This window comes from Entelurus aequoreus, linkage group LG18 (genome assembly GCF_033978785.1).
Source record: "Entelurus aequoreus isolate RoL-2023_Sb linkage group LG18, RoL_Eaeq_v1.1, whole genome shotgun sequence".
Lineage (NCBI taxonomy): Eukaryota > Metazoa > Chordata > Actinopteri > Syngnathiformes > Syngnathidae > Entelurus > Entelurus aequoreus.
In genome coordinates, this window is record NC_084748.1 from 6,407,182 (window position 1) to 6,429,681 (window position 22,500).

General features: G+C 39.5%; 1 pseudogene; it reads left to right on the forward strand.

The window, feature by feature from the left end:
- The window catches only part of LOC133633747 (slit homolog 1 protein-like), a 101,774-nt pseudogene extending 80,125 nt beyond the window's left edge, over window positions 1-21,649 (forward strand).
- The last annotated feature ends 851 nt before the right edge of the window (window positions 21,650-22,500 follow it).

Sequence of the window (22,500 nt, forward strand, 5' to 3'; positions counted from 1 at the left end):
GACTGTTCGTATCACACAGGATATCAGCCGCAAGTAAACACACTGCAGGACTGCTTGTATCGCGCATGATATCATGCGCAAGTAAACAGGGTGCAGGACTGCTTGTATCGCACATAATATCAAACGCAAGTAAACACGCTGCAGGACTGCTTGTATCACACATGATATCACGCGCAAGTAAACACACTGCAGGACTGTAGTGCACATGATGTCACGCACAGGTAAATACTTGTATCGCACATGATATCATCCGCAAGTAAACACACTGTAGGACTATTTGTATTGCACATGATATCACACACAAGTAAATACTTGTATCGCACATGAAATCACACATAAGTAAATACTTGTATCGCACATGAAATCACACACAAGTAAATGCTTGTATCGCACATGATATCACACAGACGTAAATGCTTGTATCGCACATGATATCACACACATGCAAATGCTTGTATCGCACAAGAAATCACACACAAGTAAATGCTTGTATTGCACATGAAATCACACACATGTAAATGCTTGTATCGCACATGAAATCACACACACGTAAATGCTTGTATCGCAGATAAATCACACACACGTAAATGTTTGTATCGTGGATTAAATCACACAAGTAAATGATTGTATCGCACATGATATCACACCCAAGTAAATGCTTGTATCGCACATAATATCACACCCAAGTAAATGCTTGTATCGCACATGATATCACACCCAAGTAAATGCTTGTATCGCACATGATATCACACCCAAGTAAATGCTTGTATCGCACATGATATCACACTCAAGTAAATACGCTGCAGGACTGCTTGTATCGCGCATGATATCACACGCAATTAAACACACTGCAGGACTGCTTGTATTGCATATGATATCACACACAAGTAAACACGCTGCAGGACTGCTTGTATCCCACATGATATCACACGCAAGTAAACACACTGCAGAACTGCTCGTATTGCACATGATATCACACGCAAGGAAACACGCTGCAGGACTGCTTGTATCGCACATGATATCACACGCAAGTAAACACGGTGCAGGACTGTTTGTATCACACATGATATCATCCGCAAGTAAACACACTGCAGGACTGTTCGTATCACACAGGATATCAGCCGCAAGTAAACACACTGCAGGACTGCTTGTATCGCGCATGATATCATGCACAAGTAAACAGGGTGCAGGACTGCTTGTATCGCACATAATATCACACGCAAGTAAACACGCTGCAGGACTGCTTGTATCACACATGATATCACACGCAAGTAAACACGGTGCAGGACTGTTTGTATTGCACATGATGTCACACACAAGTAAATACTTGTATCGCACATGAAATCACACAAGTAGATACTTGTATCGCACATGAAATCACACACAAGTAAATGCTTGTATCGCACATGATATCACACACACGTAAATGCTTGTATCACACATGATATAACACACACATGTAAATGCTTGTATCGCACATGAAATCACACACAAGTAAATGCTTGTATCGCAGATGAAATCACACACAAGTAAATGATTGTATCGCACATGATATCACACCCAAGTAAATGCTTGTATTGCACATGATATCACACCCAAGTAAATGCTTGTATCACACATGATATCACACCCAAGTAAATGCTTGTATCGCACATTATATCACACACAAGTAAATGCTTGTATCGCACATGATATCACACTCAAGTAAACACGCTGCAGGTCTGACTGTATCGCACATGATATCACACACAAGTAAACACGGTGCAGGACTGCTTGTATCGCGCATGATATCACACGCAATTAAACACACTGCAGGACTGCTTGTATTGCATATGATATCACACACAAGTAAACACGCTGCAGGACTGCTTGTATCGCACATGATATCACACGCAAGTAAACACACTGCAGAACTGCTCGTATTGCACATGATATCACACGCAAGTAAACACGGTGCAGGACTGCTTGTATCGCACATGATATCATCCGCAAGTAAACACACTGCAGAACTGCTCGTATCGCACATGATATCACACGCAAGTAAACACGCTGCAGGACTGCTTGTATCGCACATGATATCATCCGCAAGTAAACACACTGCAGGACTGTTCGTATCGCACATGATATCAGCCGCAAGTAAACACACTGCAGGACTGCTTGTATCGCGCATGATATCATGCGCAAGTAAACAGGGTGCAGGACTGCTTGTATCGCACATAATATCACACGCAAGTAAACACGCTGCAGGACTGCTTGTATCACACATGATATCACACGCAAGTAAACACGGTGCAGGACTGTTTGTATTGCACATGATATCACACACAAGTAAATACTTGTATCGCACATGAAATCACACAAGTAAATACTTGTATCGCACATGAAATCACACACAAGTAAATACTTGTATCGCACATGATGTCACACACACGTAAATGCTTGTATCGCACATGATATAACACACACATGTAAATGCTTGTATCGCACATGAAATCACACACAAGTAAATGCTTGTATCGCAGATGAAATCACACACAAGTAAATGATTGTATCGCACATTATATCACACCCAAGTAAATGCTTGTATCGCACATGATATCACACCCAAGTAAATGCTTGTATCGCACATTATATCACACACAAGCAAATGCTTGTATCGCACATGATATCACACTCAAGTAAACACGCTGCAGGTCTGACTGTATCGCACATGATATCACACACAAGTAAACACAGTGCAGGACTGCTTGTATCGCGCATGATATCACACGCAATTAAACACACCGCAGGACTGCTTGTATTGCATATGATATCACACACAAGTAAACACGCTGCAGGACTGCTTGTATCGCACATGATATCACACGCAAGTAAACACACTGCAGGACTGCTCGTATTGCACATGATATCACACACAAGTAAACACGCTGCAGGACTGTTTGTATCGCACATGATATCGCGCACAAATAAACACACTGCAGGACTGCTTGTATCGCACATGATATCGCACGGAAGTAAACACTGCAGGACTGCTTGAATTGCACATGATGTCACACACAGGTAAATACTTGTATCGCACATGATATCATCCGCAAGTAAACACACTGCAGGACTATTTGTATTGCACATGATATCACACACAAGTAAATACTTATTTCGCACATGAAATCACACACAAGTAAATACTTGTATCGCACATGAAATCACACACAAGTAAATGCTTGTATCGCACATGATATCACACCCAAGTAAATGCTTGTATTGCACATGATATCACACACAAGTAAATGCTTGTATCGCACATGATATCACACCTAAGTAAATGCTTGTATCGCACATGATATCACACCCAAGTAAATGCTTGTATCGCACATGATATCACATCCAAGTAAATGCTTGTATCGCACATGATATCACACACAAGTAAATGTTTGTATCGCACATGATATCACACCCAAGTAAACACGCTGCAGGGCTGCTTGTATCGCACATGATATCACACACAAGTAAACACGGTGCAGGACTGCTTGTATCGCGCATCATATCACACGCAATTAAACACACTGCAGGACTGCTTGTATTGCATATGATATCACACACTAGTAAACACGCTGCAGGACTGTTTGTATCGCACATGATATCACACACAAGTAAACACGCTGCAGGACTGTTTGTATCGCACATTATATCGCGCACAAGTAAACACACTGCAGGACTGCTTGTATCGCACATGATATCATCGGCAAGTAAACACACTGCAGGACTGTTCGTATTGCACATGATATCACACACAAGTAAATACTTGTATCGCACATGAAATGACCCACAAGAAAAATGCTTGTATCGCACATTATATCGCACACAAGTAAATGCTTTTATCGCACATGATATCACACACACAAGTAAACACGCTGCAGGATTACTAGTATCGCACATGATATTACATACAAGTTGTGTTGTTACTTGGTTGTGTTCACGTTGTGTTGGGTTAGTTACTGAAAACCAGTAACTAGTTACAGTTACTAGTCACTTTATTTCAAAAGTAACTCAGTTACTTACACCAAGAAGTAATGCGTTACTGTGAAAAGTAACTATTTAGTTGCTTCTTTTTTTAAAAAAAAAAAAGCTCCCATTAATGCCCTTTTAGCCTTCATTTCAGTACTGTTATTGCACTGGAGAATGATACAATGTGTTGATCAACTTGACATGCATTTGCATCACTGAACTCTGCTAAGCAATGTGCTCTACATACAACACACAAAGACAAAGATATGTTTCAAAGGGCCATTTTATTTCGGGCCAGAACAAATTGACAAAACTATTTTAAATAGCTGCAACATAACATACATAAGTAGCAAACAGCATAATAACAACATAGCTCTAAAGCAAGGAAGGCACACACTACATACACACACTACATGCACACACTACATACACACACTACATACACACACTACATACACACACTACATGCACACACTACATACACACACTACATACACACACTACATGCACACACTACATACACACACTACATACACACACTACATACACACACTACATACATACACTACATGCACACACTACATACACACACTACATACACACACTACATACACACACTACATGCACACACTACATACACACACTACATGCACACACTACATACACACACTACATACACACACTACATACACACACTACATACACACACTACATACACACACTACATGCACACACTACATACACACACTACATGCACACACTACATACACACACTACATACACACACTACATGCACACACTACATACACACACTACATGCACACACTACATACACACACTACATACACACACTACATACACACACTACATACACACACTACATACACACACTACATGCACACACTACATACACACACTACATGCACACACTACATACACACACTACATACACACACTACATACACACACTACATACACACACTACATGCACACACTACATACACACACTACATACACACACTACATACACACACTACATACACACACTACATACACACACTACATGCACACACTACATACATACACTACATGCACACACTACATACACACACTACATACACACACTACATGCACACACTACATACACACACTACATGCACACACTACATACACACACTACATACACACACTACATACACACACTACATACACAAAGCCTAACCAGGCGTTTTTTCTCTCTCAAGGAATTGTGAAATAAAAATATGTCTTCATGACATCAACACTGTACTGAAGCCCAGAACACTCTACACATTTCCCCAGTTTTAGTTTAGAGGTAAGACATACTTGCCAACCCTCCCATTTTTAGCGGGAGAATCCCGGTATTCAGCGCCTCTCCCGACAACCTCCCGGCAGAGATTTTCTCCCGACAAACTCCCGGTATTCAGCCGGAGCTGGAGGCCACGCCCCCTCCAGCTCAAGGCGGACCTGAGTGGGGACAGCCTATTCTCACGTCCGCTTTCCCAGCAGCTTGCCTGCCCAATGACGTCATAACATCTACGGCTTTTAGAGAGTAGAGAGAGTTCTTGGTTTCTTATGTGGGTTTATTGTTAGGCAGTTTCATTAACCTCCTCCCAACGCGGTAACAACACACAACAACAGCAGTCACATTTAGTCTACCGTAAAGCAGTTCGTCTGCCGTAAACAGCAATGTTGTGACACTCTTAAACAGGACAATACTGCCACCTACTGGATAGCCTGCAGAACACTGAAATTCAAGTATGTCTTTTATTTATATGTATAATAAAATAAAATAAAAAAATATATATAGCTAGAATTCACTGAAAGTCAAGTATTTCATATATATATATATATATATATATATATATATATATATATATATATATATATATATATATATATATATATATATATATATATATATATATATATATATATATATATATATATATGAAATACTTGATTTGGTGAATTCTAGCTGTAAATATACTCTCCTCTTAACCACGCCTTTAGCCACGCCCAAACCACGCCCCCCCCCGCCGATACTACATAAAAAAATAACGTAAAATAGCGCAATAACGCATCATGTAGTAACGGTAACTGAGTTACTGAATATAAAAAATAACGCGTAAGACTACTAGTTACCGCCGAAAATAAGGGCATTACAGTAACGCGTTATAAAGTAACGCATTAGTCCCAACACTGGTTGTTACTTAGTTGTATTCACATTGTGTTGTTACTTGGTTGTGTTCATGTTGTGTTGTTACTTGGTTGTGTTCACATTGTGTTGTGTTGTTACTTCATTATGTTCACGTTGTGTTGTGTTGTTGCATGGTTGTGTTCACGTTGTGTTGTTATTTGGTTGTGTTTGCGTTGTGATGTTACTTGGTTGTGTTCACGATGTGTTGTTACTTGGCTGTGTTCACGTTGTGTTGTTACGTGGTTGTGTTTACGATGTGTTGTTACTTGGTTGTGTTCACGTTGTGTTGTTATTTGGTTGTGTTTACGTTGTGATGTTACTTGGTTGTGTTCACGATGTGTTGTTACTTGGCTGTGTTCACGTTGTGTTGTTACTTGGCTGTGTTCACATTGTGTTGTTACTTGGCTGTGTTCACGTTGTGTTGTTACTTGGCTGTGTTCACATTGTGTTGTTACTTGGTTGTGTTCACATTGTGTTGTTACTTGGCTGTGTTCACGTTGTGTTGTTACTTGGCTGTGTTCACGTTGTGTTGTTACTTGGCTGTGTTCACGTTGTGTTGTTACTTGGCTGTGTTCACGTTGTGTTGTTACTTGGCTGTGTTCACGTTGTGTAGTTACTTGGCTGTGTTCACATTGTGTTGTTACTTGGTTGTGTTCACGTTGTGTTGTTACTTGGTTGTGTTCATGTTATGTTGTTACTTGGTTGTGTTCACGTTGTGTTGTTACTTGGCTGTGTTCACGTTGTGTTGTTACGTGGTTGTGTTTACGATGTGTTGTTACTTGGTTGTGTTTACGATGTGTTGTTACTTGGTTGTGTTCATGTTATGTTGTTACTTGGTTGTGTTCACGTTGTGTTGTTACTTGGTTGTGTTCATGTTATGTTGTTACTTGGTTGTGTTCACATTGTGTTGTTACTTGGCTGTGTTCACATTGTGTTGTTACTTGGCTGTGTTCACATGGTGTTGTTACTTGGTTGTGTTCACATTGTGTTGTTACTTGGTTGTGTTCACATTGTGTTGTTACTTGGTTGTGTTCACATTGTGTTGTTACTTGGTTGTGTTCACGTTGTGTTGTTACTTGGTTGTGTTCACATTGTGTTGTTACTTGGCTGTGTTCACATTGTGTTGTTGCTTGGCTGTGTTCACGTTGTGTTGTTACTTGGCTGTGTTCACGTAGTTTTGTCACGTGGTTGCGTTCACGTTGTGTTGTTACTTGGCTGTGTTCACGTTGTGTTGTTACTTGGCTGTGTTCACGTTGTGTTGTTACTTGGCTGTGTTCACGTTGTGTTGTTACTTGGCTGTGTTCACATTGTGTTGTTACTTGGCTGTGTTCACGTTGTGTTGTTACTTGGCTGTGTTCACGATGTGTTGTTACGTAGTTGTGTCCACATAGTTTTGTCACGTGGTTGCGTTCACGTTGTGTTGTTACTTGGCTGTGTTCACGTTGTGTTGTTACTTGGTTGTGTTCACGTTGTGTTGTTACTTGGTTGTGTTCACGTTGTGTTGTGTTGTTACTTCCTTGTGTTCACACTGTGTTGTGTTGTTGCTTGGTTGTGTTCACGTTGTGTTGTTACGTAGTTGTGTCCACGTGGTGTTGTTACTTGGCTGTGTTCACGTTGTGTTGTTACTTGGCTGTGTTCACGATGTGTTGTTACGTAGTTGTGTCCACGTAGTTTTGTCACGTGGTTGCGTTCACGTTGTGTTGTTACTTGGCTGTGTTCACGTTGTGTTGTTACTTGGCTGTGTTCACGTCGTGTTGTTACTTGGTTGTGTTCACGTTGTGTTGTGTTGTTACTTCCTTGTGTTCACACTGTGTTGTGTTGTTGCTTGGTTGTGTTCAGGTTGTGTTGTTACGTAGTTGTGTCCACGTTGTGTTGTTACTTGGCTGTGTTCACGTTGTGTTGTTACGTAGTTGTGTCCACGTAGTTTTGTCACGTGGCTGTGTTCACGTTGTGTTGTTACTTGGCTGTGTTCACATTGTGTTGTTACTTGGCTGTGTTCACATTGTGTTGTTACTTGGCTGTGTTCACGTTGTGTTGTTACTTGGCTGTGTTCACATTGTGTTGTTACTTGGCTGTGTTCACGTTGTGTTGTTACTTGGCTGTGTTCACGTTGTGTTGTTACTTGGCTGTGTTCACGTTGTGTTGTTACTTGGCTGTGTTCACGTTGTGTTGTTACTTGGTTGTGTTCACGTTGTGTTGTTACTTGGCTGTGTTCACGTTGTGTTGTTACTTGGCTGTGTTCACATTGTGTTGTTACTTGGCTGTGTTCACATTGTGTTGTTACTTGGTTGTGTTCACATTGTGTTGTTACTTGGCTGTGTTCACATTGTGTTGTTACTTGGTTGTGTTCACATTGTGTTGTTACTTGGCTGTGTTCACATTGTGTTGTTACTTGGTTGTGTTCACATTGTGTTGTTACTTGGCTGTGTTCACGTTGTGTAGTTCCACACGAGGTGTGTCGTCAAAGCGCTCCACAGTTGTGACAGACGTGCTAAACGCTAACGAGGCTAATGAGCTAGCGTGCCTCATTAACTCTCCCTGCAGCTGTGCGTGCGCGGCGGGCTTCCACGGCACCTTCTGCGAGGTCAACGTGGACGACTGTCAGGACCACGGCTGCGAGAGCGGCGCCACCTGCGTGGACGGAGTGGGCAACTACACCTGCCTCTGCCCCCCCAGCCGCGCCGGTACGTAGTGGCCCCGCCCCCCCGCATCTCTCAGCCAATGGGGATGAACGAGCTCTGTGATTGGCCAGGTCTGTTCTGCGAGGAGGAAGAGGACGTGTGCGCGCCTGCCAGGAAGCCATGCCGGCATCAGTCCACCTGTATCGCCACCCCTACTGGACCCAGGTCACACACACACATTCATCTGTTCCAGGGTCAAACTGTGTCCATCGTATAAAAAAACAATACTCATGTGTGTGTCGTGTGTTTGTGTGTGGCAGGTGTGTGTGCGTCCCGGGCTGGGTGGGGCCCGACTGCGGTATCGACTACGACGAGTGTGTGGACCACCGCTGTCAAAATGGCGCGCAGTGTGAGGACCGGCTGGACGGATACGTGTGTGTGTGTCCTGGGGGATACAGGTGAGGACTGACTCGACGAATTTGTGTGTAAAAGTCCTGGGGGATACAGGTGAGGACCTGCTGGACGGATTTGTGTGTGTGTGTGTCCTCAGTGGTATGGTCTGAGGACGGTCATGGTTTGAGCATGGTCTATTGTGTGCTAATGCTAACCAAGTAACAAAAAGTACCAAATTTGATACCCATCCTTAAGTATTGTTGTGTATTGTACGTGTTGGTATCAAAGTATCGCTACTTTTGACTGCACAAAGGTCCATTGTGCGCAAGTGCTAGCAGCAGCTAGCGTAGTAGCATGGTCTATTGTGTGCTAATGCTAACCAAGTAACAAAAAGTACCACATTTGGTAACCATCCTTAAGTATTGTTGTGTATTGTACGTGTTGGTATCAAAGTATCGCTACTTTTGACTGCACAAAAGGTCCATTGTGCGCAAGTGCTAACAGCAGCTAGCGTAGTAGCATGGTCTATTGTGTGCTAATGCTAACCAAGTAAAAATAAAGTACTAAATTCGGTCCCCACCCATAGGTATTGTTGTATTTTTGTGTGTTGGTATCAAAGTATCGCTACTTTTGACTGCACAAAGGTCCATTGTGCGCAAGTGCTAACAGCAGCTAGCGTAGTAGCATGGTCTATTGTGTGCTAATGCTAACCAAGTAAAAATAAAGTACTAAATTCGGTCCCCACCCATAGGTATTGTTGTATTTTTTTGTGTTGGTATCGAATTGGTATCAAAGTATCGCTACTTTTGACTGCACAAAAACTCCATTGTGTGCTAATGCTAATGGAAGCTAATACAGTAGCATGGTCTATTGTGTGCTAATGCTAACCAGGTAAAAAAAAGTACCAAATTTGGTACCCATCCCTAAGTATTGATGTATATTCCACATGCTGGTATCGACTTGGTATCAAAGTATCGCTACTTTTGACTGCAAAATAACTCCATTGTGTGCAAGTGCTAACAGCAGCTAGCATAGTAGCACGTTCTATTGTGTGCTAATGCTAACCAAGTAAAAAAAAGTACCAAATTTGGTACCCATCCCTAAGTATTGATGTATATTCTACGTGTTGGTATCGACTTGGTATCAAAGTATCGCTACTTTTGACTGCAAAATAACTCCATTGTGTGCAAGTGCTAACAGCAGCTAGCGTAGTAGCACGTTCTATTGTGTGCTAATGCTAACCAAGTAAAAAAAAGTACCAAATTTGGTACCCATCCCTAAGTATTGATGTGTATTCTACGTGTTGGTATCGACTTGGTATCAAAGTATCGCTACTTTTTACGACCCAACTTAGCTGGCCTGAGTTGTCACATTTTGAGGAAAGTGTTTTAGAGTGGATGTGTGCAAAGGGAGTGAGACCAGCGGAGGTTAGGAATAATCCGTTTCCATTGAAGGGATTAGCGGCGTGATACTGAGGATTTGTGATACTGACCAGATGTGATACTGACCAGATGGGCCTGGTGTTATCACTGAAGCGCTTCGACATTGTTCCACTTTTGTTTCCATGATGCTAATTTCATTCCTCATGTCTCTTCCTCAGCGGGGACGTCTGCGAGATAGCCCCGCCTCCTCCGTCGCCTTGCCAGCAGACCCGCTGCCAGAACGGCGCCCCCTGCCAGGAGAGGGCGGGCGCGGCGCTCTGCCAGTGTCTGCCGGGCTTCGAGGGCGCCAGCTGCGAGAAGCTGGTCGGCGTCAACTTCGTCAGGCGGGACTCGTACGTCCAACTGCAGGACGTGAAGAACTGGCCCCACGCCAACATCACGCTGCAGGTGGGGCACGCCGCGGGCGCTTGATTAGGGACCCCCAGAACGACGCTGGCGTTAAAAAAAAAAAAATAGTTCAAAAAAAGTTAGCATGTTAAAGTTAACATGCTAACTTAAAAACGTCAAGTATCAAGTTGTATGACTGTGGGGGGTTTGGCTGCACAATTGGATGAAAAAGTTAGCATGCTAATATTAGCATTTTAAAATGCTGGCGTTAGCATGGTAACAGTTAGCATGTGTCGAGTACCAAGTTGTAAGACTCTAAGGGGTTCGGCTGCAAAATTGGCTGAAAAAGTTAGCATGTTAATGTTTACATTTTAGAATGCTAGCGTTAGCATGGTAACAGTTAGCATGTGTCAAGTACCAAGTTGTATGACTCTATGTTGTTTGGCAGCAAAATTGGCTGAAAAAGTTTGCATGCTAATGTTAACATTCTAAAATGCTGGCGTTAGCATGGTAACAGTTAGCATGTAACATGTACCAAGTCAAATGACTCTGAGACGTTTGACTGCAAAATTGGATGAAAACATTTGCATGCTAACATTAGTATTTGATTTCCAAAATTGTGTTGAAATCCTGTGCCTGTTTTTTAAAAAAATATTATTAATAATAATACATCATTTGTATTAATATCGGGGCTGTTACTACTTTGTCCTGAAGGTGGTGCCAAAGTGCCGTCATTGTTTACAGCCTGGTCCCCGCAAGGCCCGGCAACACAAAAGTGTGTTTACAGCCAGGTCCCCGCAAGGCCCGACAACACAAAAGTGTGTTTACAGCCAGGTCCCCACAAGGCCAGACAACACAAAAGTGTGTTTACAGCCTGGTCCCCGCAAGGCCCGACAACACAAAAGTGTGTTTACAGCCAGGTCCCCACAAGGCCAGACAACACAAAAGTGTGTTTACAGCCTGGTCCCCGCAAGGCCCGACAACACAAAAGTGTGTTTACAGCCAGGTCCCCACAAGGCCCGACAACACAAAAGTGTGTTTACAGCCTGGTCCCCGCAAGGCCCGACAACACAAAAGTGTGTTTTGTGTCCCAGGTGTCCACTGCAGAGGACAACGGCGTGTTGCTGTACAACGGGGACAACGAGCCCATCGCCGTGGAGCTGCACCAAGGTCACGTCAGGGTCACCTACGATCCCGGGAACCAGGCCGCCGCCGCCATCTACAGGTGCAAACATCGCTGCGTCTCTACATCACACACGTCCTCCATCAGCTCGGGTGTTTGGCCGCTGACACGCACAAAAAATATCCATGTACCTTCTTTTAACTTTTTAGTTACCTTTTATTTACCTTCTTTTACCTTCTGTTTAACTTGTTTGCCTTCTTTTACCTTTTATGTACCTCCTCTTACCTCTTAGTGACCTTTTTAAAGAGTATTTACCTTCTTTTACTTTACATTTAACTTGATTTCCCTTTAATTTACCCTCTACTACAATTATTTCTATTTTTTCACCTTTTATTTAACACATTTACCTTCTATTTACCTGATTTTTACCTTTTATTTACCTTATTTTACCTTCTGTTTACCTTTTTTTACCTTGTTTTACCTTTTATGTACCTACTTTTAACTTTTCAGTTACCTTTTATTTACCTTATTTTACCTTCTGTTTAACTTGTTTGCCTTCTTTTACCTTTTATGTACCTCCTCTTACCTTTTAGTTACCTTTTTAAAGAGTGTTTACCTTCTTTTACTTTATATTTAACTTGATTTCCCTTTAATTTACCATCTATTACATTCATTGACCTTTTATTTAACATGTTTTACCTTCTATTTACCTGTCTAAACTTTTCATTAACTTTATATTTACCTTTCATTTACACTTTATTCACCTATGTACCTTTTTTCACCTTTTATTTAACATGTTTACCTTCTATTTACCTCATTTTAACCTTTTATGTAACTTATTTTACCTTCTGTTTAACTTGTTTACCTTCTTTTACCTTTTAATGTACCTCCTTTTACCTTTTTGTTACTGTTTTTAAATAGTATTGACCTACTTTTACTTTATATTTAACTTGATTTCCTTTTAATTTACCCTCTACTACAATTATTTACCTTTTTTCACCTTTTATTTAACACATTTACTATCTATTTACCTGCTTTTTACCTTTTATTTACCTTCTTTTACCCTCTGTTTACCTGCTTTTACCTTCTGTTTACCTTTTTTTTACCTTGTTTTATCTTTTATGTACCTTCTTTTAACTTTTCAGTTACCTTTTATTTACCTTCTTTTACCTTCTGTTTAACTTGTTTGCCTTCTTTTACCTTTTAGTTACCTTTTTAAATAGTATTGACCTTCTTTTACTTTATATTTGACTTGATTTTCCTTTAATTTACCGTCTATTACATTTATTGACCTTGTATTCAACATGTTTTACCTTCTATTTACCTGCTTTTACTTTTCATTAACTTTTTATTTACCTTTTATTCACCTTCTATTTAACTTGTTTTATCTTGACAAGCTAAGCAGCATAAAAACTAAAGCTTTGATTGGCTGACTGGTGTCGTGTGGGCGGGGCTTCAATGTCAATCTATTTCCTGTGTGCATACATTTATTCATATTACTATACATGTACTAATATTACTAAACGTTAATTAATAGTACTATATATTTACTCATATTTACTTACCTCATGTGTTCATTGCCCCGCCCACAGTGACATCATCGATGACGTCACATGTTTGTTTTTCCCTCGCTGACAGCACGGAGACGGTCAATGACGGCCGCTTCCACACTGTGGAGCTGCTGACCTTCAACCAAATGGTCAACCTGTCAGTGGACGGCGGCCAGCCCACCACGCTGGACAGTCGGGGGCGGAGCCAGGCGGCCATGGTGGAGGCCCCCCTCTATGTGGGAGGTAAGAGTGGGCGGGGCCTCTTTCTCTCTTAAACCTGAAAGAAAATACATGTCAAAATATAGATCAACTCATAAAATAATGATTTATTGGCTCATTATTAATCAGGTATGCCGGAGGAGGTGATTCCCGCCTCCCTGTCTCTGTCCTCGCCCAGCGCCAACGTGTCCAACGTGTCCAGCTTGCACGGATGCATCCGGAACCTTTACATCAACCACGAGCTGCAGGACTTCACGCGCGGGCACATGAAGGCGGGCGTGGTGCCAGGATGCCAGGCCTGCAGGAAGCTCTTCTGTCTGCACGGCGTCTGCCAGCCCAACGAAGCGCAGGTGAGACGCATCGACCAATCAGCACACGCCTTCCACAGTAGCCAATCAGAGCATGCTTGGACTTCCTATCGAACATTATTATCATCGTTATTATTGTTATTATTACTATTAGTATTGTTATTGTTGTTATTATTATTAATGGTTATATTATTATTATTATCATTATTGTTAGCTATTGTTATTATTGTTGTTATTATTATTAATATTATTGTTATTATTATTATTATTGTTGTTGTTGTTATTAATAATAAGTATATTAATATATTATTATTATTATTATTATTACAGTAATATTATTATCATTAGTATTAACAATAATAATAATAACAATAACTAACAACAACAATAATAATAATAATATTAATAATAATAATATAATCACTACTACTACTAATAATAATAATATTATTATTGTTATTGTTGTTATTATTATTATTATTAATGGTTATATTATTATTATTATCATTATTATTATTATTATTATTGCTAGCTGTTTTTATTATTGTTGATATTATTATTAATATTATTGTTGTTATTATTAGTAGTATTGTTGTTATTAATAATAATAATAAGAATATTATTATTATTATACATTATATTATTATTATTATAATAATATTGTTATTATTAAAAACAATTGTTATTATTAAAAACAACAATAATAACAATAATAATAATAATAACAATAACTATTGATGAGAAATATTATTGTTGTTATTATTAATGGTTATATTATTATTTTTATTATCATTATTATTGTTATTATTGTTGTTGTTATTATTATTATTTTGTTGTTAATAATAATGATAATAATAATATTATTATTATTATTAATAATATTATATATTGTATTATTATTATTAATATTATATATTATATTATTATTATTATAACAACAACAATGATAATAATAATAATAATAACAATAGCTAACAATAATAATAATATATTCAATAATAATAATAACAATAATAATAATAATATTAGTATTATTATTATTGTTATTGTTGTTACTACACCGTTTGGAATAATTTATGTTTGCTTGTTGTTGAAATCAACATTTAAAAAAATGAAAATCCTGATCTACTAATAATGTTATATTAACACAATAATAATAATTATGATGATGATAATAATTATAATATAGTAATAATAATAGGAAGAATTATGATGATAATAATGTTATGTTAATAATGATAATGATCTTTATGATATTAAATGATGGTGATAATGATGATAATAATCATAGATTTATGAATAATGTAATGGTGATGATGATGATGACTATATAATCATAATGATAATAATAATAATGGCAATGGCAATTATAATAATGATAATAATTAATAATGATTATGAGAATAATGATGATGATAAAATGATTCTAGCAATGATAGTGATCATATTAATGATGATGATAATGTTGATAGTAAATATAAAAGTCATAATGATGATGATAAAAATGATGATAATAATAGCAATAATAATAAAGATAATAGTAAAAATGATGATAATAATGAAATGATGATAATAAAAACTATAATAATGATGATGATGATGATGATAGTAATATTGATGATAATAAAGATGATGATGATAATAATGGTAATAATAAAATGACGATGTTAATAATTAAAGTATGATGATACTAAAAAATCATAATGATAATTATTATAATGATGATGATAATAATAGTAATAATAATAAAAATGATAACAGTAAAAATGATGATAATAGAAACTATAATAATGATGATGATGATGATAGTAGTAATGATAATAATAAAGATGCTGTTGATAATAATACTGATGATGATAATAACATGACGATGTTGATAATGAAAATGATGATGATACTAAAAAATCATGATGATAATTACAATTATAATGATGATGATGATATAGATGATGATAAACATTATGATGATGATAATACTAATAACCTGCGATGAGGTGGCGACTTGTCCAGGGTGTACCCCGCCTTCCGCCCGATTGTAGCTGAGATAGGCTCCAGCGCCCCCGCGACCCCGAAAGGAATAAGCGGTAGAAAATGGATGGATGGATAATACTAATAACGATAAAATAATAAAATGATGATAAGAATAACAAAGTTATGACGATGATAAAATAATGATGATAACAATAATGATAATAAAGAACTATGATAATAATACTGATACAGAAGATTATCATAAGTACTAATGATAATGGCAATAAAAATGATGACATAATAAAAAACGATGACAATAATTATGATGAAAAAAGATGATGCGAGTATAATAATATTGATGATAAGAAACATGATGATAATAGTATAATGCCAATAAATAAAATGATGATAATAACAATGTTAGCAAAAATAATAATACAAATGATAATGATAGTAAAAAGTTATGATTAAAATGAGGTTATAAATAATTCTAATAATAATGATTATAATAATGATGATAATATTGGGGATGATGGTTATACGCATGATAATAATGATGAGGATTTTAATGAAGATAACAATTTATGATAATAAAAATCATGGGGACATTAATATTGATAATGGTTATGCTGTTAATAAAAATGATGAAATAATGATACAATGATGTGTGTGTGTGTGTGTGTGTGTGTGTGTGTGTGTGTGTGTGTGTGTGTGTGTGTGTGTGTGTGTGTGTGTGTGTGTGTGTGTGTGTGTGTGTGTGTGTGTGTGTGTGTGTGTGTGTGTGTGTTTGTGCGTGCGTGCGTGTGTGTGCTTGTGCGTGCGTGTGCTTGTGCGTGCGTGTGTGTTTTAGGGACCTGAGTGTCTCTGCCAGTCTGGTTGGAGCGGGCCACACTGTGACCAGCCAATCACAGGAGGCCACACTGGGGCAGTGGGCGTGGCCTCCACAGCAGCTGCTGTGGGTCCATGTGAAGGCAGCAAGTGAGTGTGACGTCCTCATCATCGTCATCTTCATCATCACCACAAAAATCAACATCATCATCATCATTGGCATCATCATCTTCCTCATCGTCACCATAATATCATCATCTTCCTCATCATAATCATCATCATCATCACCTCAATCATTATCATCATCATCATCTTCCTCATCATCACCACAATCATCATCATCATCATCATCTTCCTCATCATCACCATAATCATCATTATCTTCCTCATCGTCAACATCTTCTTCATCATCATCATCATCATCACCACAATCATCAACATCATTATCATCATTGGCATCATCATCTTCCTCATCGTCATCATCCTCATCATCTTCCTTATCGTCATCATCATCTTCCTCATCATCATCATCATCCTCATCATCATCTTCCTCATCATCATCATCATCTTCCTCACCACCATAATTATCATCATCATCATCAACATAATTTTCCTCATCATCATCACCACAATCATCATCATCATTGGCATCATCGTCTTCCTCATCATCACATAATCATCATAGTCATCATCATCTTCCTCATCGTCATCATCATCTTCCTCATCGTCGACATCTTCCTCATCATCATCATCATCACCACAATCATCATCATCATTGGCATCATCATCTTCCTTCCTCATCATCACCATAATCATCATCCTCATCATCATCGTCCTCATCGTCATCATCATCTTCCTCATCGTCGACATCATCTTCCTCATCATCATCATCACCACAATCATCATCATCATTGGCATCATCATCTTCCTCATCATCACCATAATCATCATCCTCATCATCATCTTCCTCATCGTCATCATCATCTTCCTCATCATCACCACAATCATCATCATCATCATCTTTCTCATCTTCATCATCATCTTCCTCATCATCACCATAATCATCATCATCTTCCTCATCGTCATCATCATCTTCTTCCTCATCGTCAAGATCATTTTCCTCATCATCATCTTCCTCATCGTCATCATCCTCATCATCATCTTCCTCATCGTCATCATCATCTTTCTCATCTTCATCATCATCTTCCTCATCATCACCATAATCATCATCTTCCTCATCGTCATCATCATCTTCCTCATCATCATCATCATCATCTTTCTCATCTTCATCATCATCTTCCTCATCACCATAATCATCATCGTCATCATCATCTTCATCATCATCATCTTCCTCATCGTCAACATCATTTTTCTCATCATCATCTTCCTCATCGTCATCATCCTCATCATCATCTTCCTCATCGTCATCATCATCTTCATCATCATCATCACCACAATCATCATCATCATCTTTCTCATCATCATCATCTTCCTCATCATCACCATAATCATCATCATCTTCCTCATCGTCGTCATCATCCTCATCATCATCTTCCTCATCGTCATCATCATCTTCCTCATCATCACCATAATCATCATCATCTTCCTCATCGTCATCATCATCTTCCTCATCATCATCATCTTCCTCATCGTCAACATAATTTTCCTCATCATCATCTTCCTCATCGTCATCATCCTCATCATCATCTTCCTCATCGTCATCATCATCTTCCTCATCATCATCATCACCACAATCATCACCATCATCATCTTTCTCATCATCATCATCATCCTCATCATCATCTTCCTCATCGTCATCATCTTCCTCCTCACCATCATCACCACCACCAGGTGACACTTCCTGTCCCAGCAGCAGGTGTGTGTGTGTGTGTGTGCACAGGTGTGAGCAGCAGGTGAGGTGTGCAGGTGTGAGGTGTGTACACGGGCGCTGCCAGGTGGATGAAGGTGGTCAAGGTCATCGCTGCGTGTGCCAGGACGGCTTCACGGGAGACACCTGCGACACAGGTGAGGCTGCAGTACCGCTCCCCGCCGCCAGGGGGCGTGTCATGACGTCATGGTGACACCTTTGTGTGGCAGAGTGGTGGTGCAGAGGAGAGGTGGTGAGGGACTACCACCGCCTGCAGCACAACAACATCCTCTGCCAGACCTCCAAACTTTTCACCTGGGTGGAGTGCCGGGGCCGCTGCCAGGCGGGGGCGGGGCCAGGGGAGGGGGCGGGGCCAGGGGCCACACCCTCTTGCTGCGCTCCTCTGAGGCTCCGACGCAGACGCATCAACTTCCTGTGTGACGACGGCAGCTCACTCACACAGGAAGTGGAGAAACCTGTGGAGTGTGGCTGCAAGTTGTGTGTGTAGCACGACAACACACACACACACACACACATATAGACACATTTACACACAGACAACAACACATGTACTAACATATGCGCACATACAGAAATTACAACAAACACACATGTACATTACCACACACACGCATTAACACACCAACACACTCACTCATACGTAAAACACACATTAACACACACACACAAATGTTAAAACACACACATGAACACACGCACAAACATGCACACACGTTACCCACACACCCACGAATTTTAAAACACACACATTAACACACGAACACGCTCACACGAATGTTAAATCATACACATAACACACACACAGAAACATACACACACACAAACACACACATTAAAACACACACACAAACAGAGGCACACATTAACACACATAAACATTAAAACACACACACAAACATACACACACATTTTAAAACACACACTTAAACACACACAAATATACACACACTTTAACACTTGCACAAAAACAGTTCAAACACACACATGAACGAACACACACACAAATATTAAAACACACGCACAAACATACACACACGTTAACCCACACACAAACACAAATGTTAAAACACACACACAAACAGACACACATGTTAACACACACACACACATTAAAACACACACATGAACATAAAAACCCAAATGTTAAAACACACACATAAACACACACAAAAACATACACACATGTTAACACACACACAAACAGATGCACACATTAAAACACACACCCACAAACGTTAAAACACACACATTAACATAAACACACACAAATGTTAATACACACACACAAACAGATGCACACATTAACACACACACACACAACCGTTAAAACACACACATGAACATAAACACACACAAATGTTAAAACACACACAAACACACGCACACACACACAAACAAATGCACTTATTAACACACATACATAAACATTAAAACACACACAAATGTCAAAACAAACACACTATAAACACACACACACCCACAAACGTTAAAACACACACATTAACATAAACACACACAAATGTTAAAACACACACACACAACCGTTAAAACACACACATGAACATAAACACACACATTAACACTAACACACACACACACAACCGTTAAAACACACACATGAACATAAACACACACAAACACACAAACAGATGCACTTAACACACACACACAAATGTTAAAACACACATATGAACATAAACACACACATGTTAAAACACACACACAAATGTTAAAACACACACATGAACATAAACACACACATGTTAAAACACACACACATACACACACACACACACACAAATGTTAAAACACACACATTAACATAAACACACACAAATGTTAATACACACACACAAACAGATGCACACATTAACACACACACACACACTTGCACACAAACATGCACACATTAACACACACACACCACCGTTAAAACACACACATGAACATAAACACACAAATGTTAAAACACACACAAACACACGCACACACACACAAACAGATGCACTTATTAACACACACACATAAACATTAAAACACACACAAATGTTAAAACAAACACACTATAAACACACACACACCCACAAATGTTAAAACACACACATTAAAATAAACACACACAAATGTTAAAACACACACACAAACAGATGCACACATTAACACACACACACAACCGTTAAAACACACACATGAACATAAACACACACAAATGTTAAAACACACACATGAACACACACACACACAAATGTTAAAACACGCACATTAACACCAACACACACACACACAACCGTTAAAACACACACATGAACATAAACACACACAAACACACAAACAGATGCACTTAACACACACACACACACACAAATGTTAAAACACACACATGAACATAAACACACACATGTTAAAACACACACACACACACAAATGTTAAAACACACACATGTGTGTATGAGTCCAAAATGTTGTCCAAAGCAAGTCACTAAGTCAGTGAAGAAGAGGACTAGTCAGTTGCAGGGTCAAACAGTCACCAGGTGTACCTTCACTAGTTAAGAAAGAGGACTAGTCAGTTGCAGGGTCAAACAGTCACCAGGTGTACCTTCACTAGTTAAGAAAGGACTAGTCAGCTGCAGGGTCAAACAGTCACCAGGTGTACCTTCACTAGTTAAGAAAGAGGACTAGTCAGCTGCAGGGTCAAACAGTCACCAGGTGTACCTTCACTAGTTAAGAAAGAGGACTAGTCAGTTGCAGGGTCAAACAGTCACCAGGTGTACCTTCACTAGTTAAGAAAGAGGACTAGTCAGTTGCAGGGTCAAACAGTCACCAGGTGTACCTTCACTAGTTAAGAAAGAGGACTAGTCAGCTGCAGGGTCAAACAGTCACCAGGTGTACCTTCACTAGTTAAGAAAGAGGACTAGTCAGTTGCAGGGTCAAACAGTCACCAGGTGTACCTTCACTAGTTAAGAAAGAGGACTAGTCAGCTGCAGGGTCAAACAGTCACCAGGTGTACCTTCACTAGTTAAGAAAGAGGACTAGTCAGTTGCAGGGTCAAACAGTCACCAGGTGTACCTTCACTAGTTAAGAAAGAGGACTAGTCAGTTGCAGGGTCAAACAGTGAGCAGGTGTACCTTCACTAGTTAAGAAAGAGGACTAGTCAGTTGCAGGGTCAAACAGTCACCAGGTGTACCTTCGCTAGTTAAGAAAGAGGACTAGTCAGTTGCAGGGTCAAACAGTCACCAGGTGTACCTTCGCTAGTTAAGAAAGAGGACTAGTCAGTTGCAGGGTCAAACAGTCACCAGGTGTACCTTCGCTAGTTAAGAAAGAGGACTAGTCAGTTGCAGGGTCAAACAGTCACCAGGTGTACCTTCGCTAGTTAAGAAAGAGGACTAGTCAGCTGCAGGGTCAAACAGTCACCAGGTGTACCTTCGCTAGTTAAGAAAGAGGACTGGTCAGTTGCATGGTCAAACAGTCACCAGGTGTACCTTCGCTAGTTAAGAAAGAGGACTAGTCAGTTGCAGGGTCAAACAGTCACCAGGTGTACCTTCGCTAGTTAAGAAAGAGGACTAGTCAGCTGCAGGGTCAAACAGTCACCAGGTGTACCTTCGCTAGT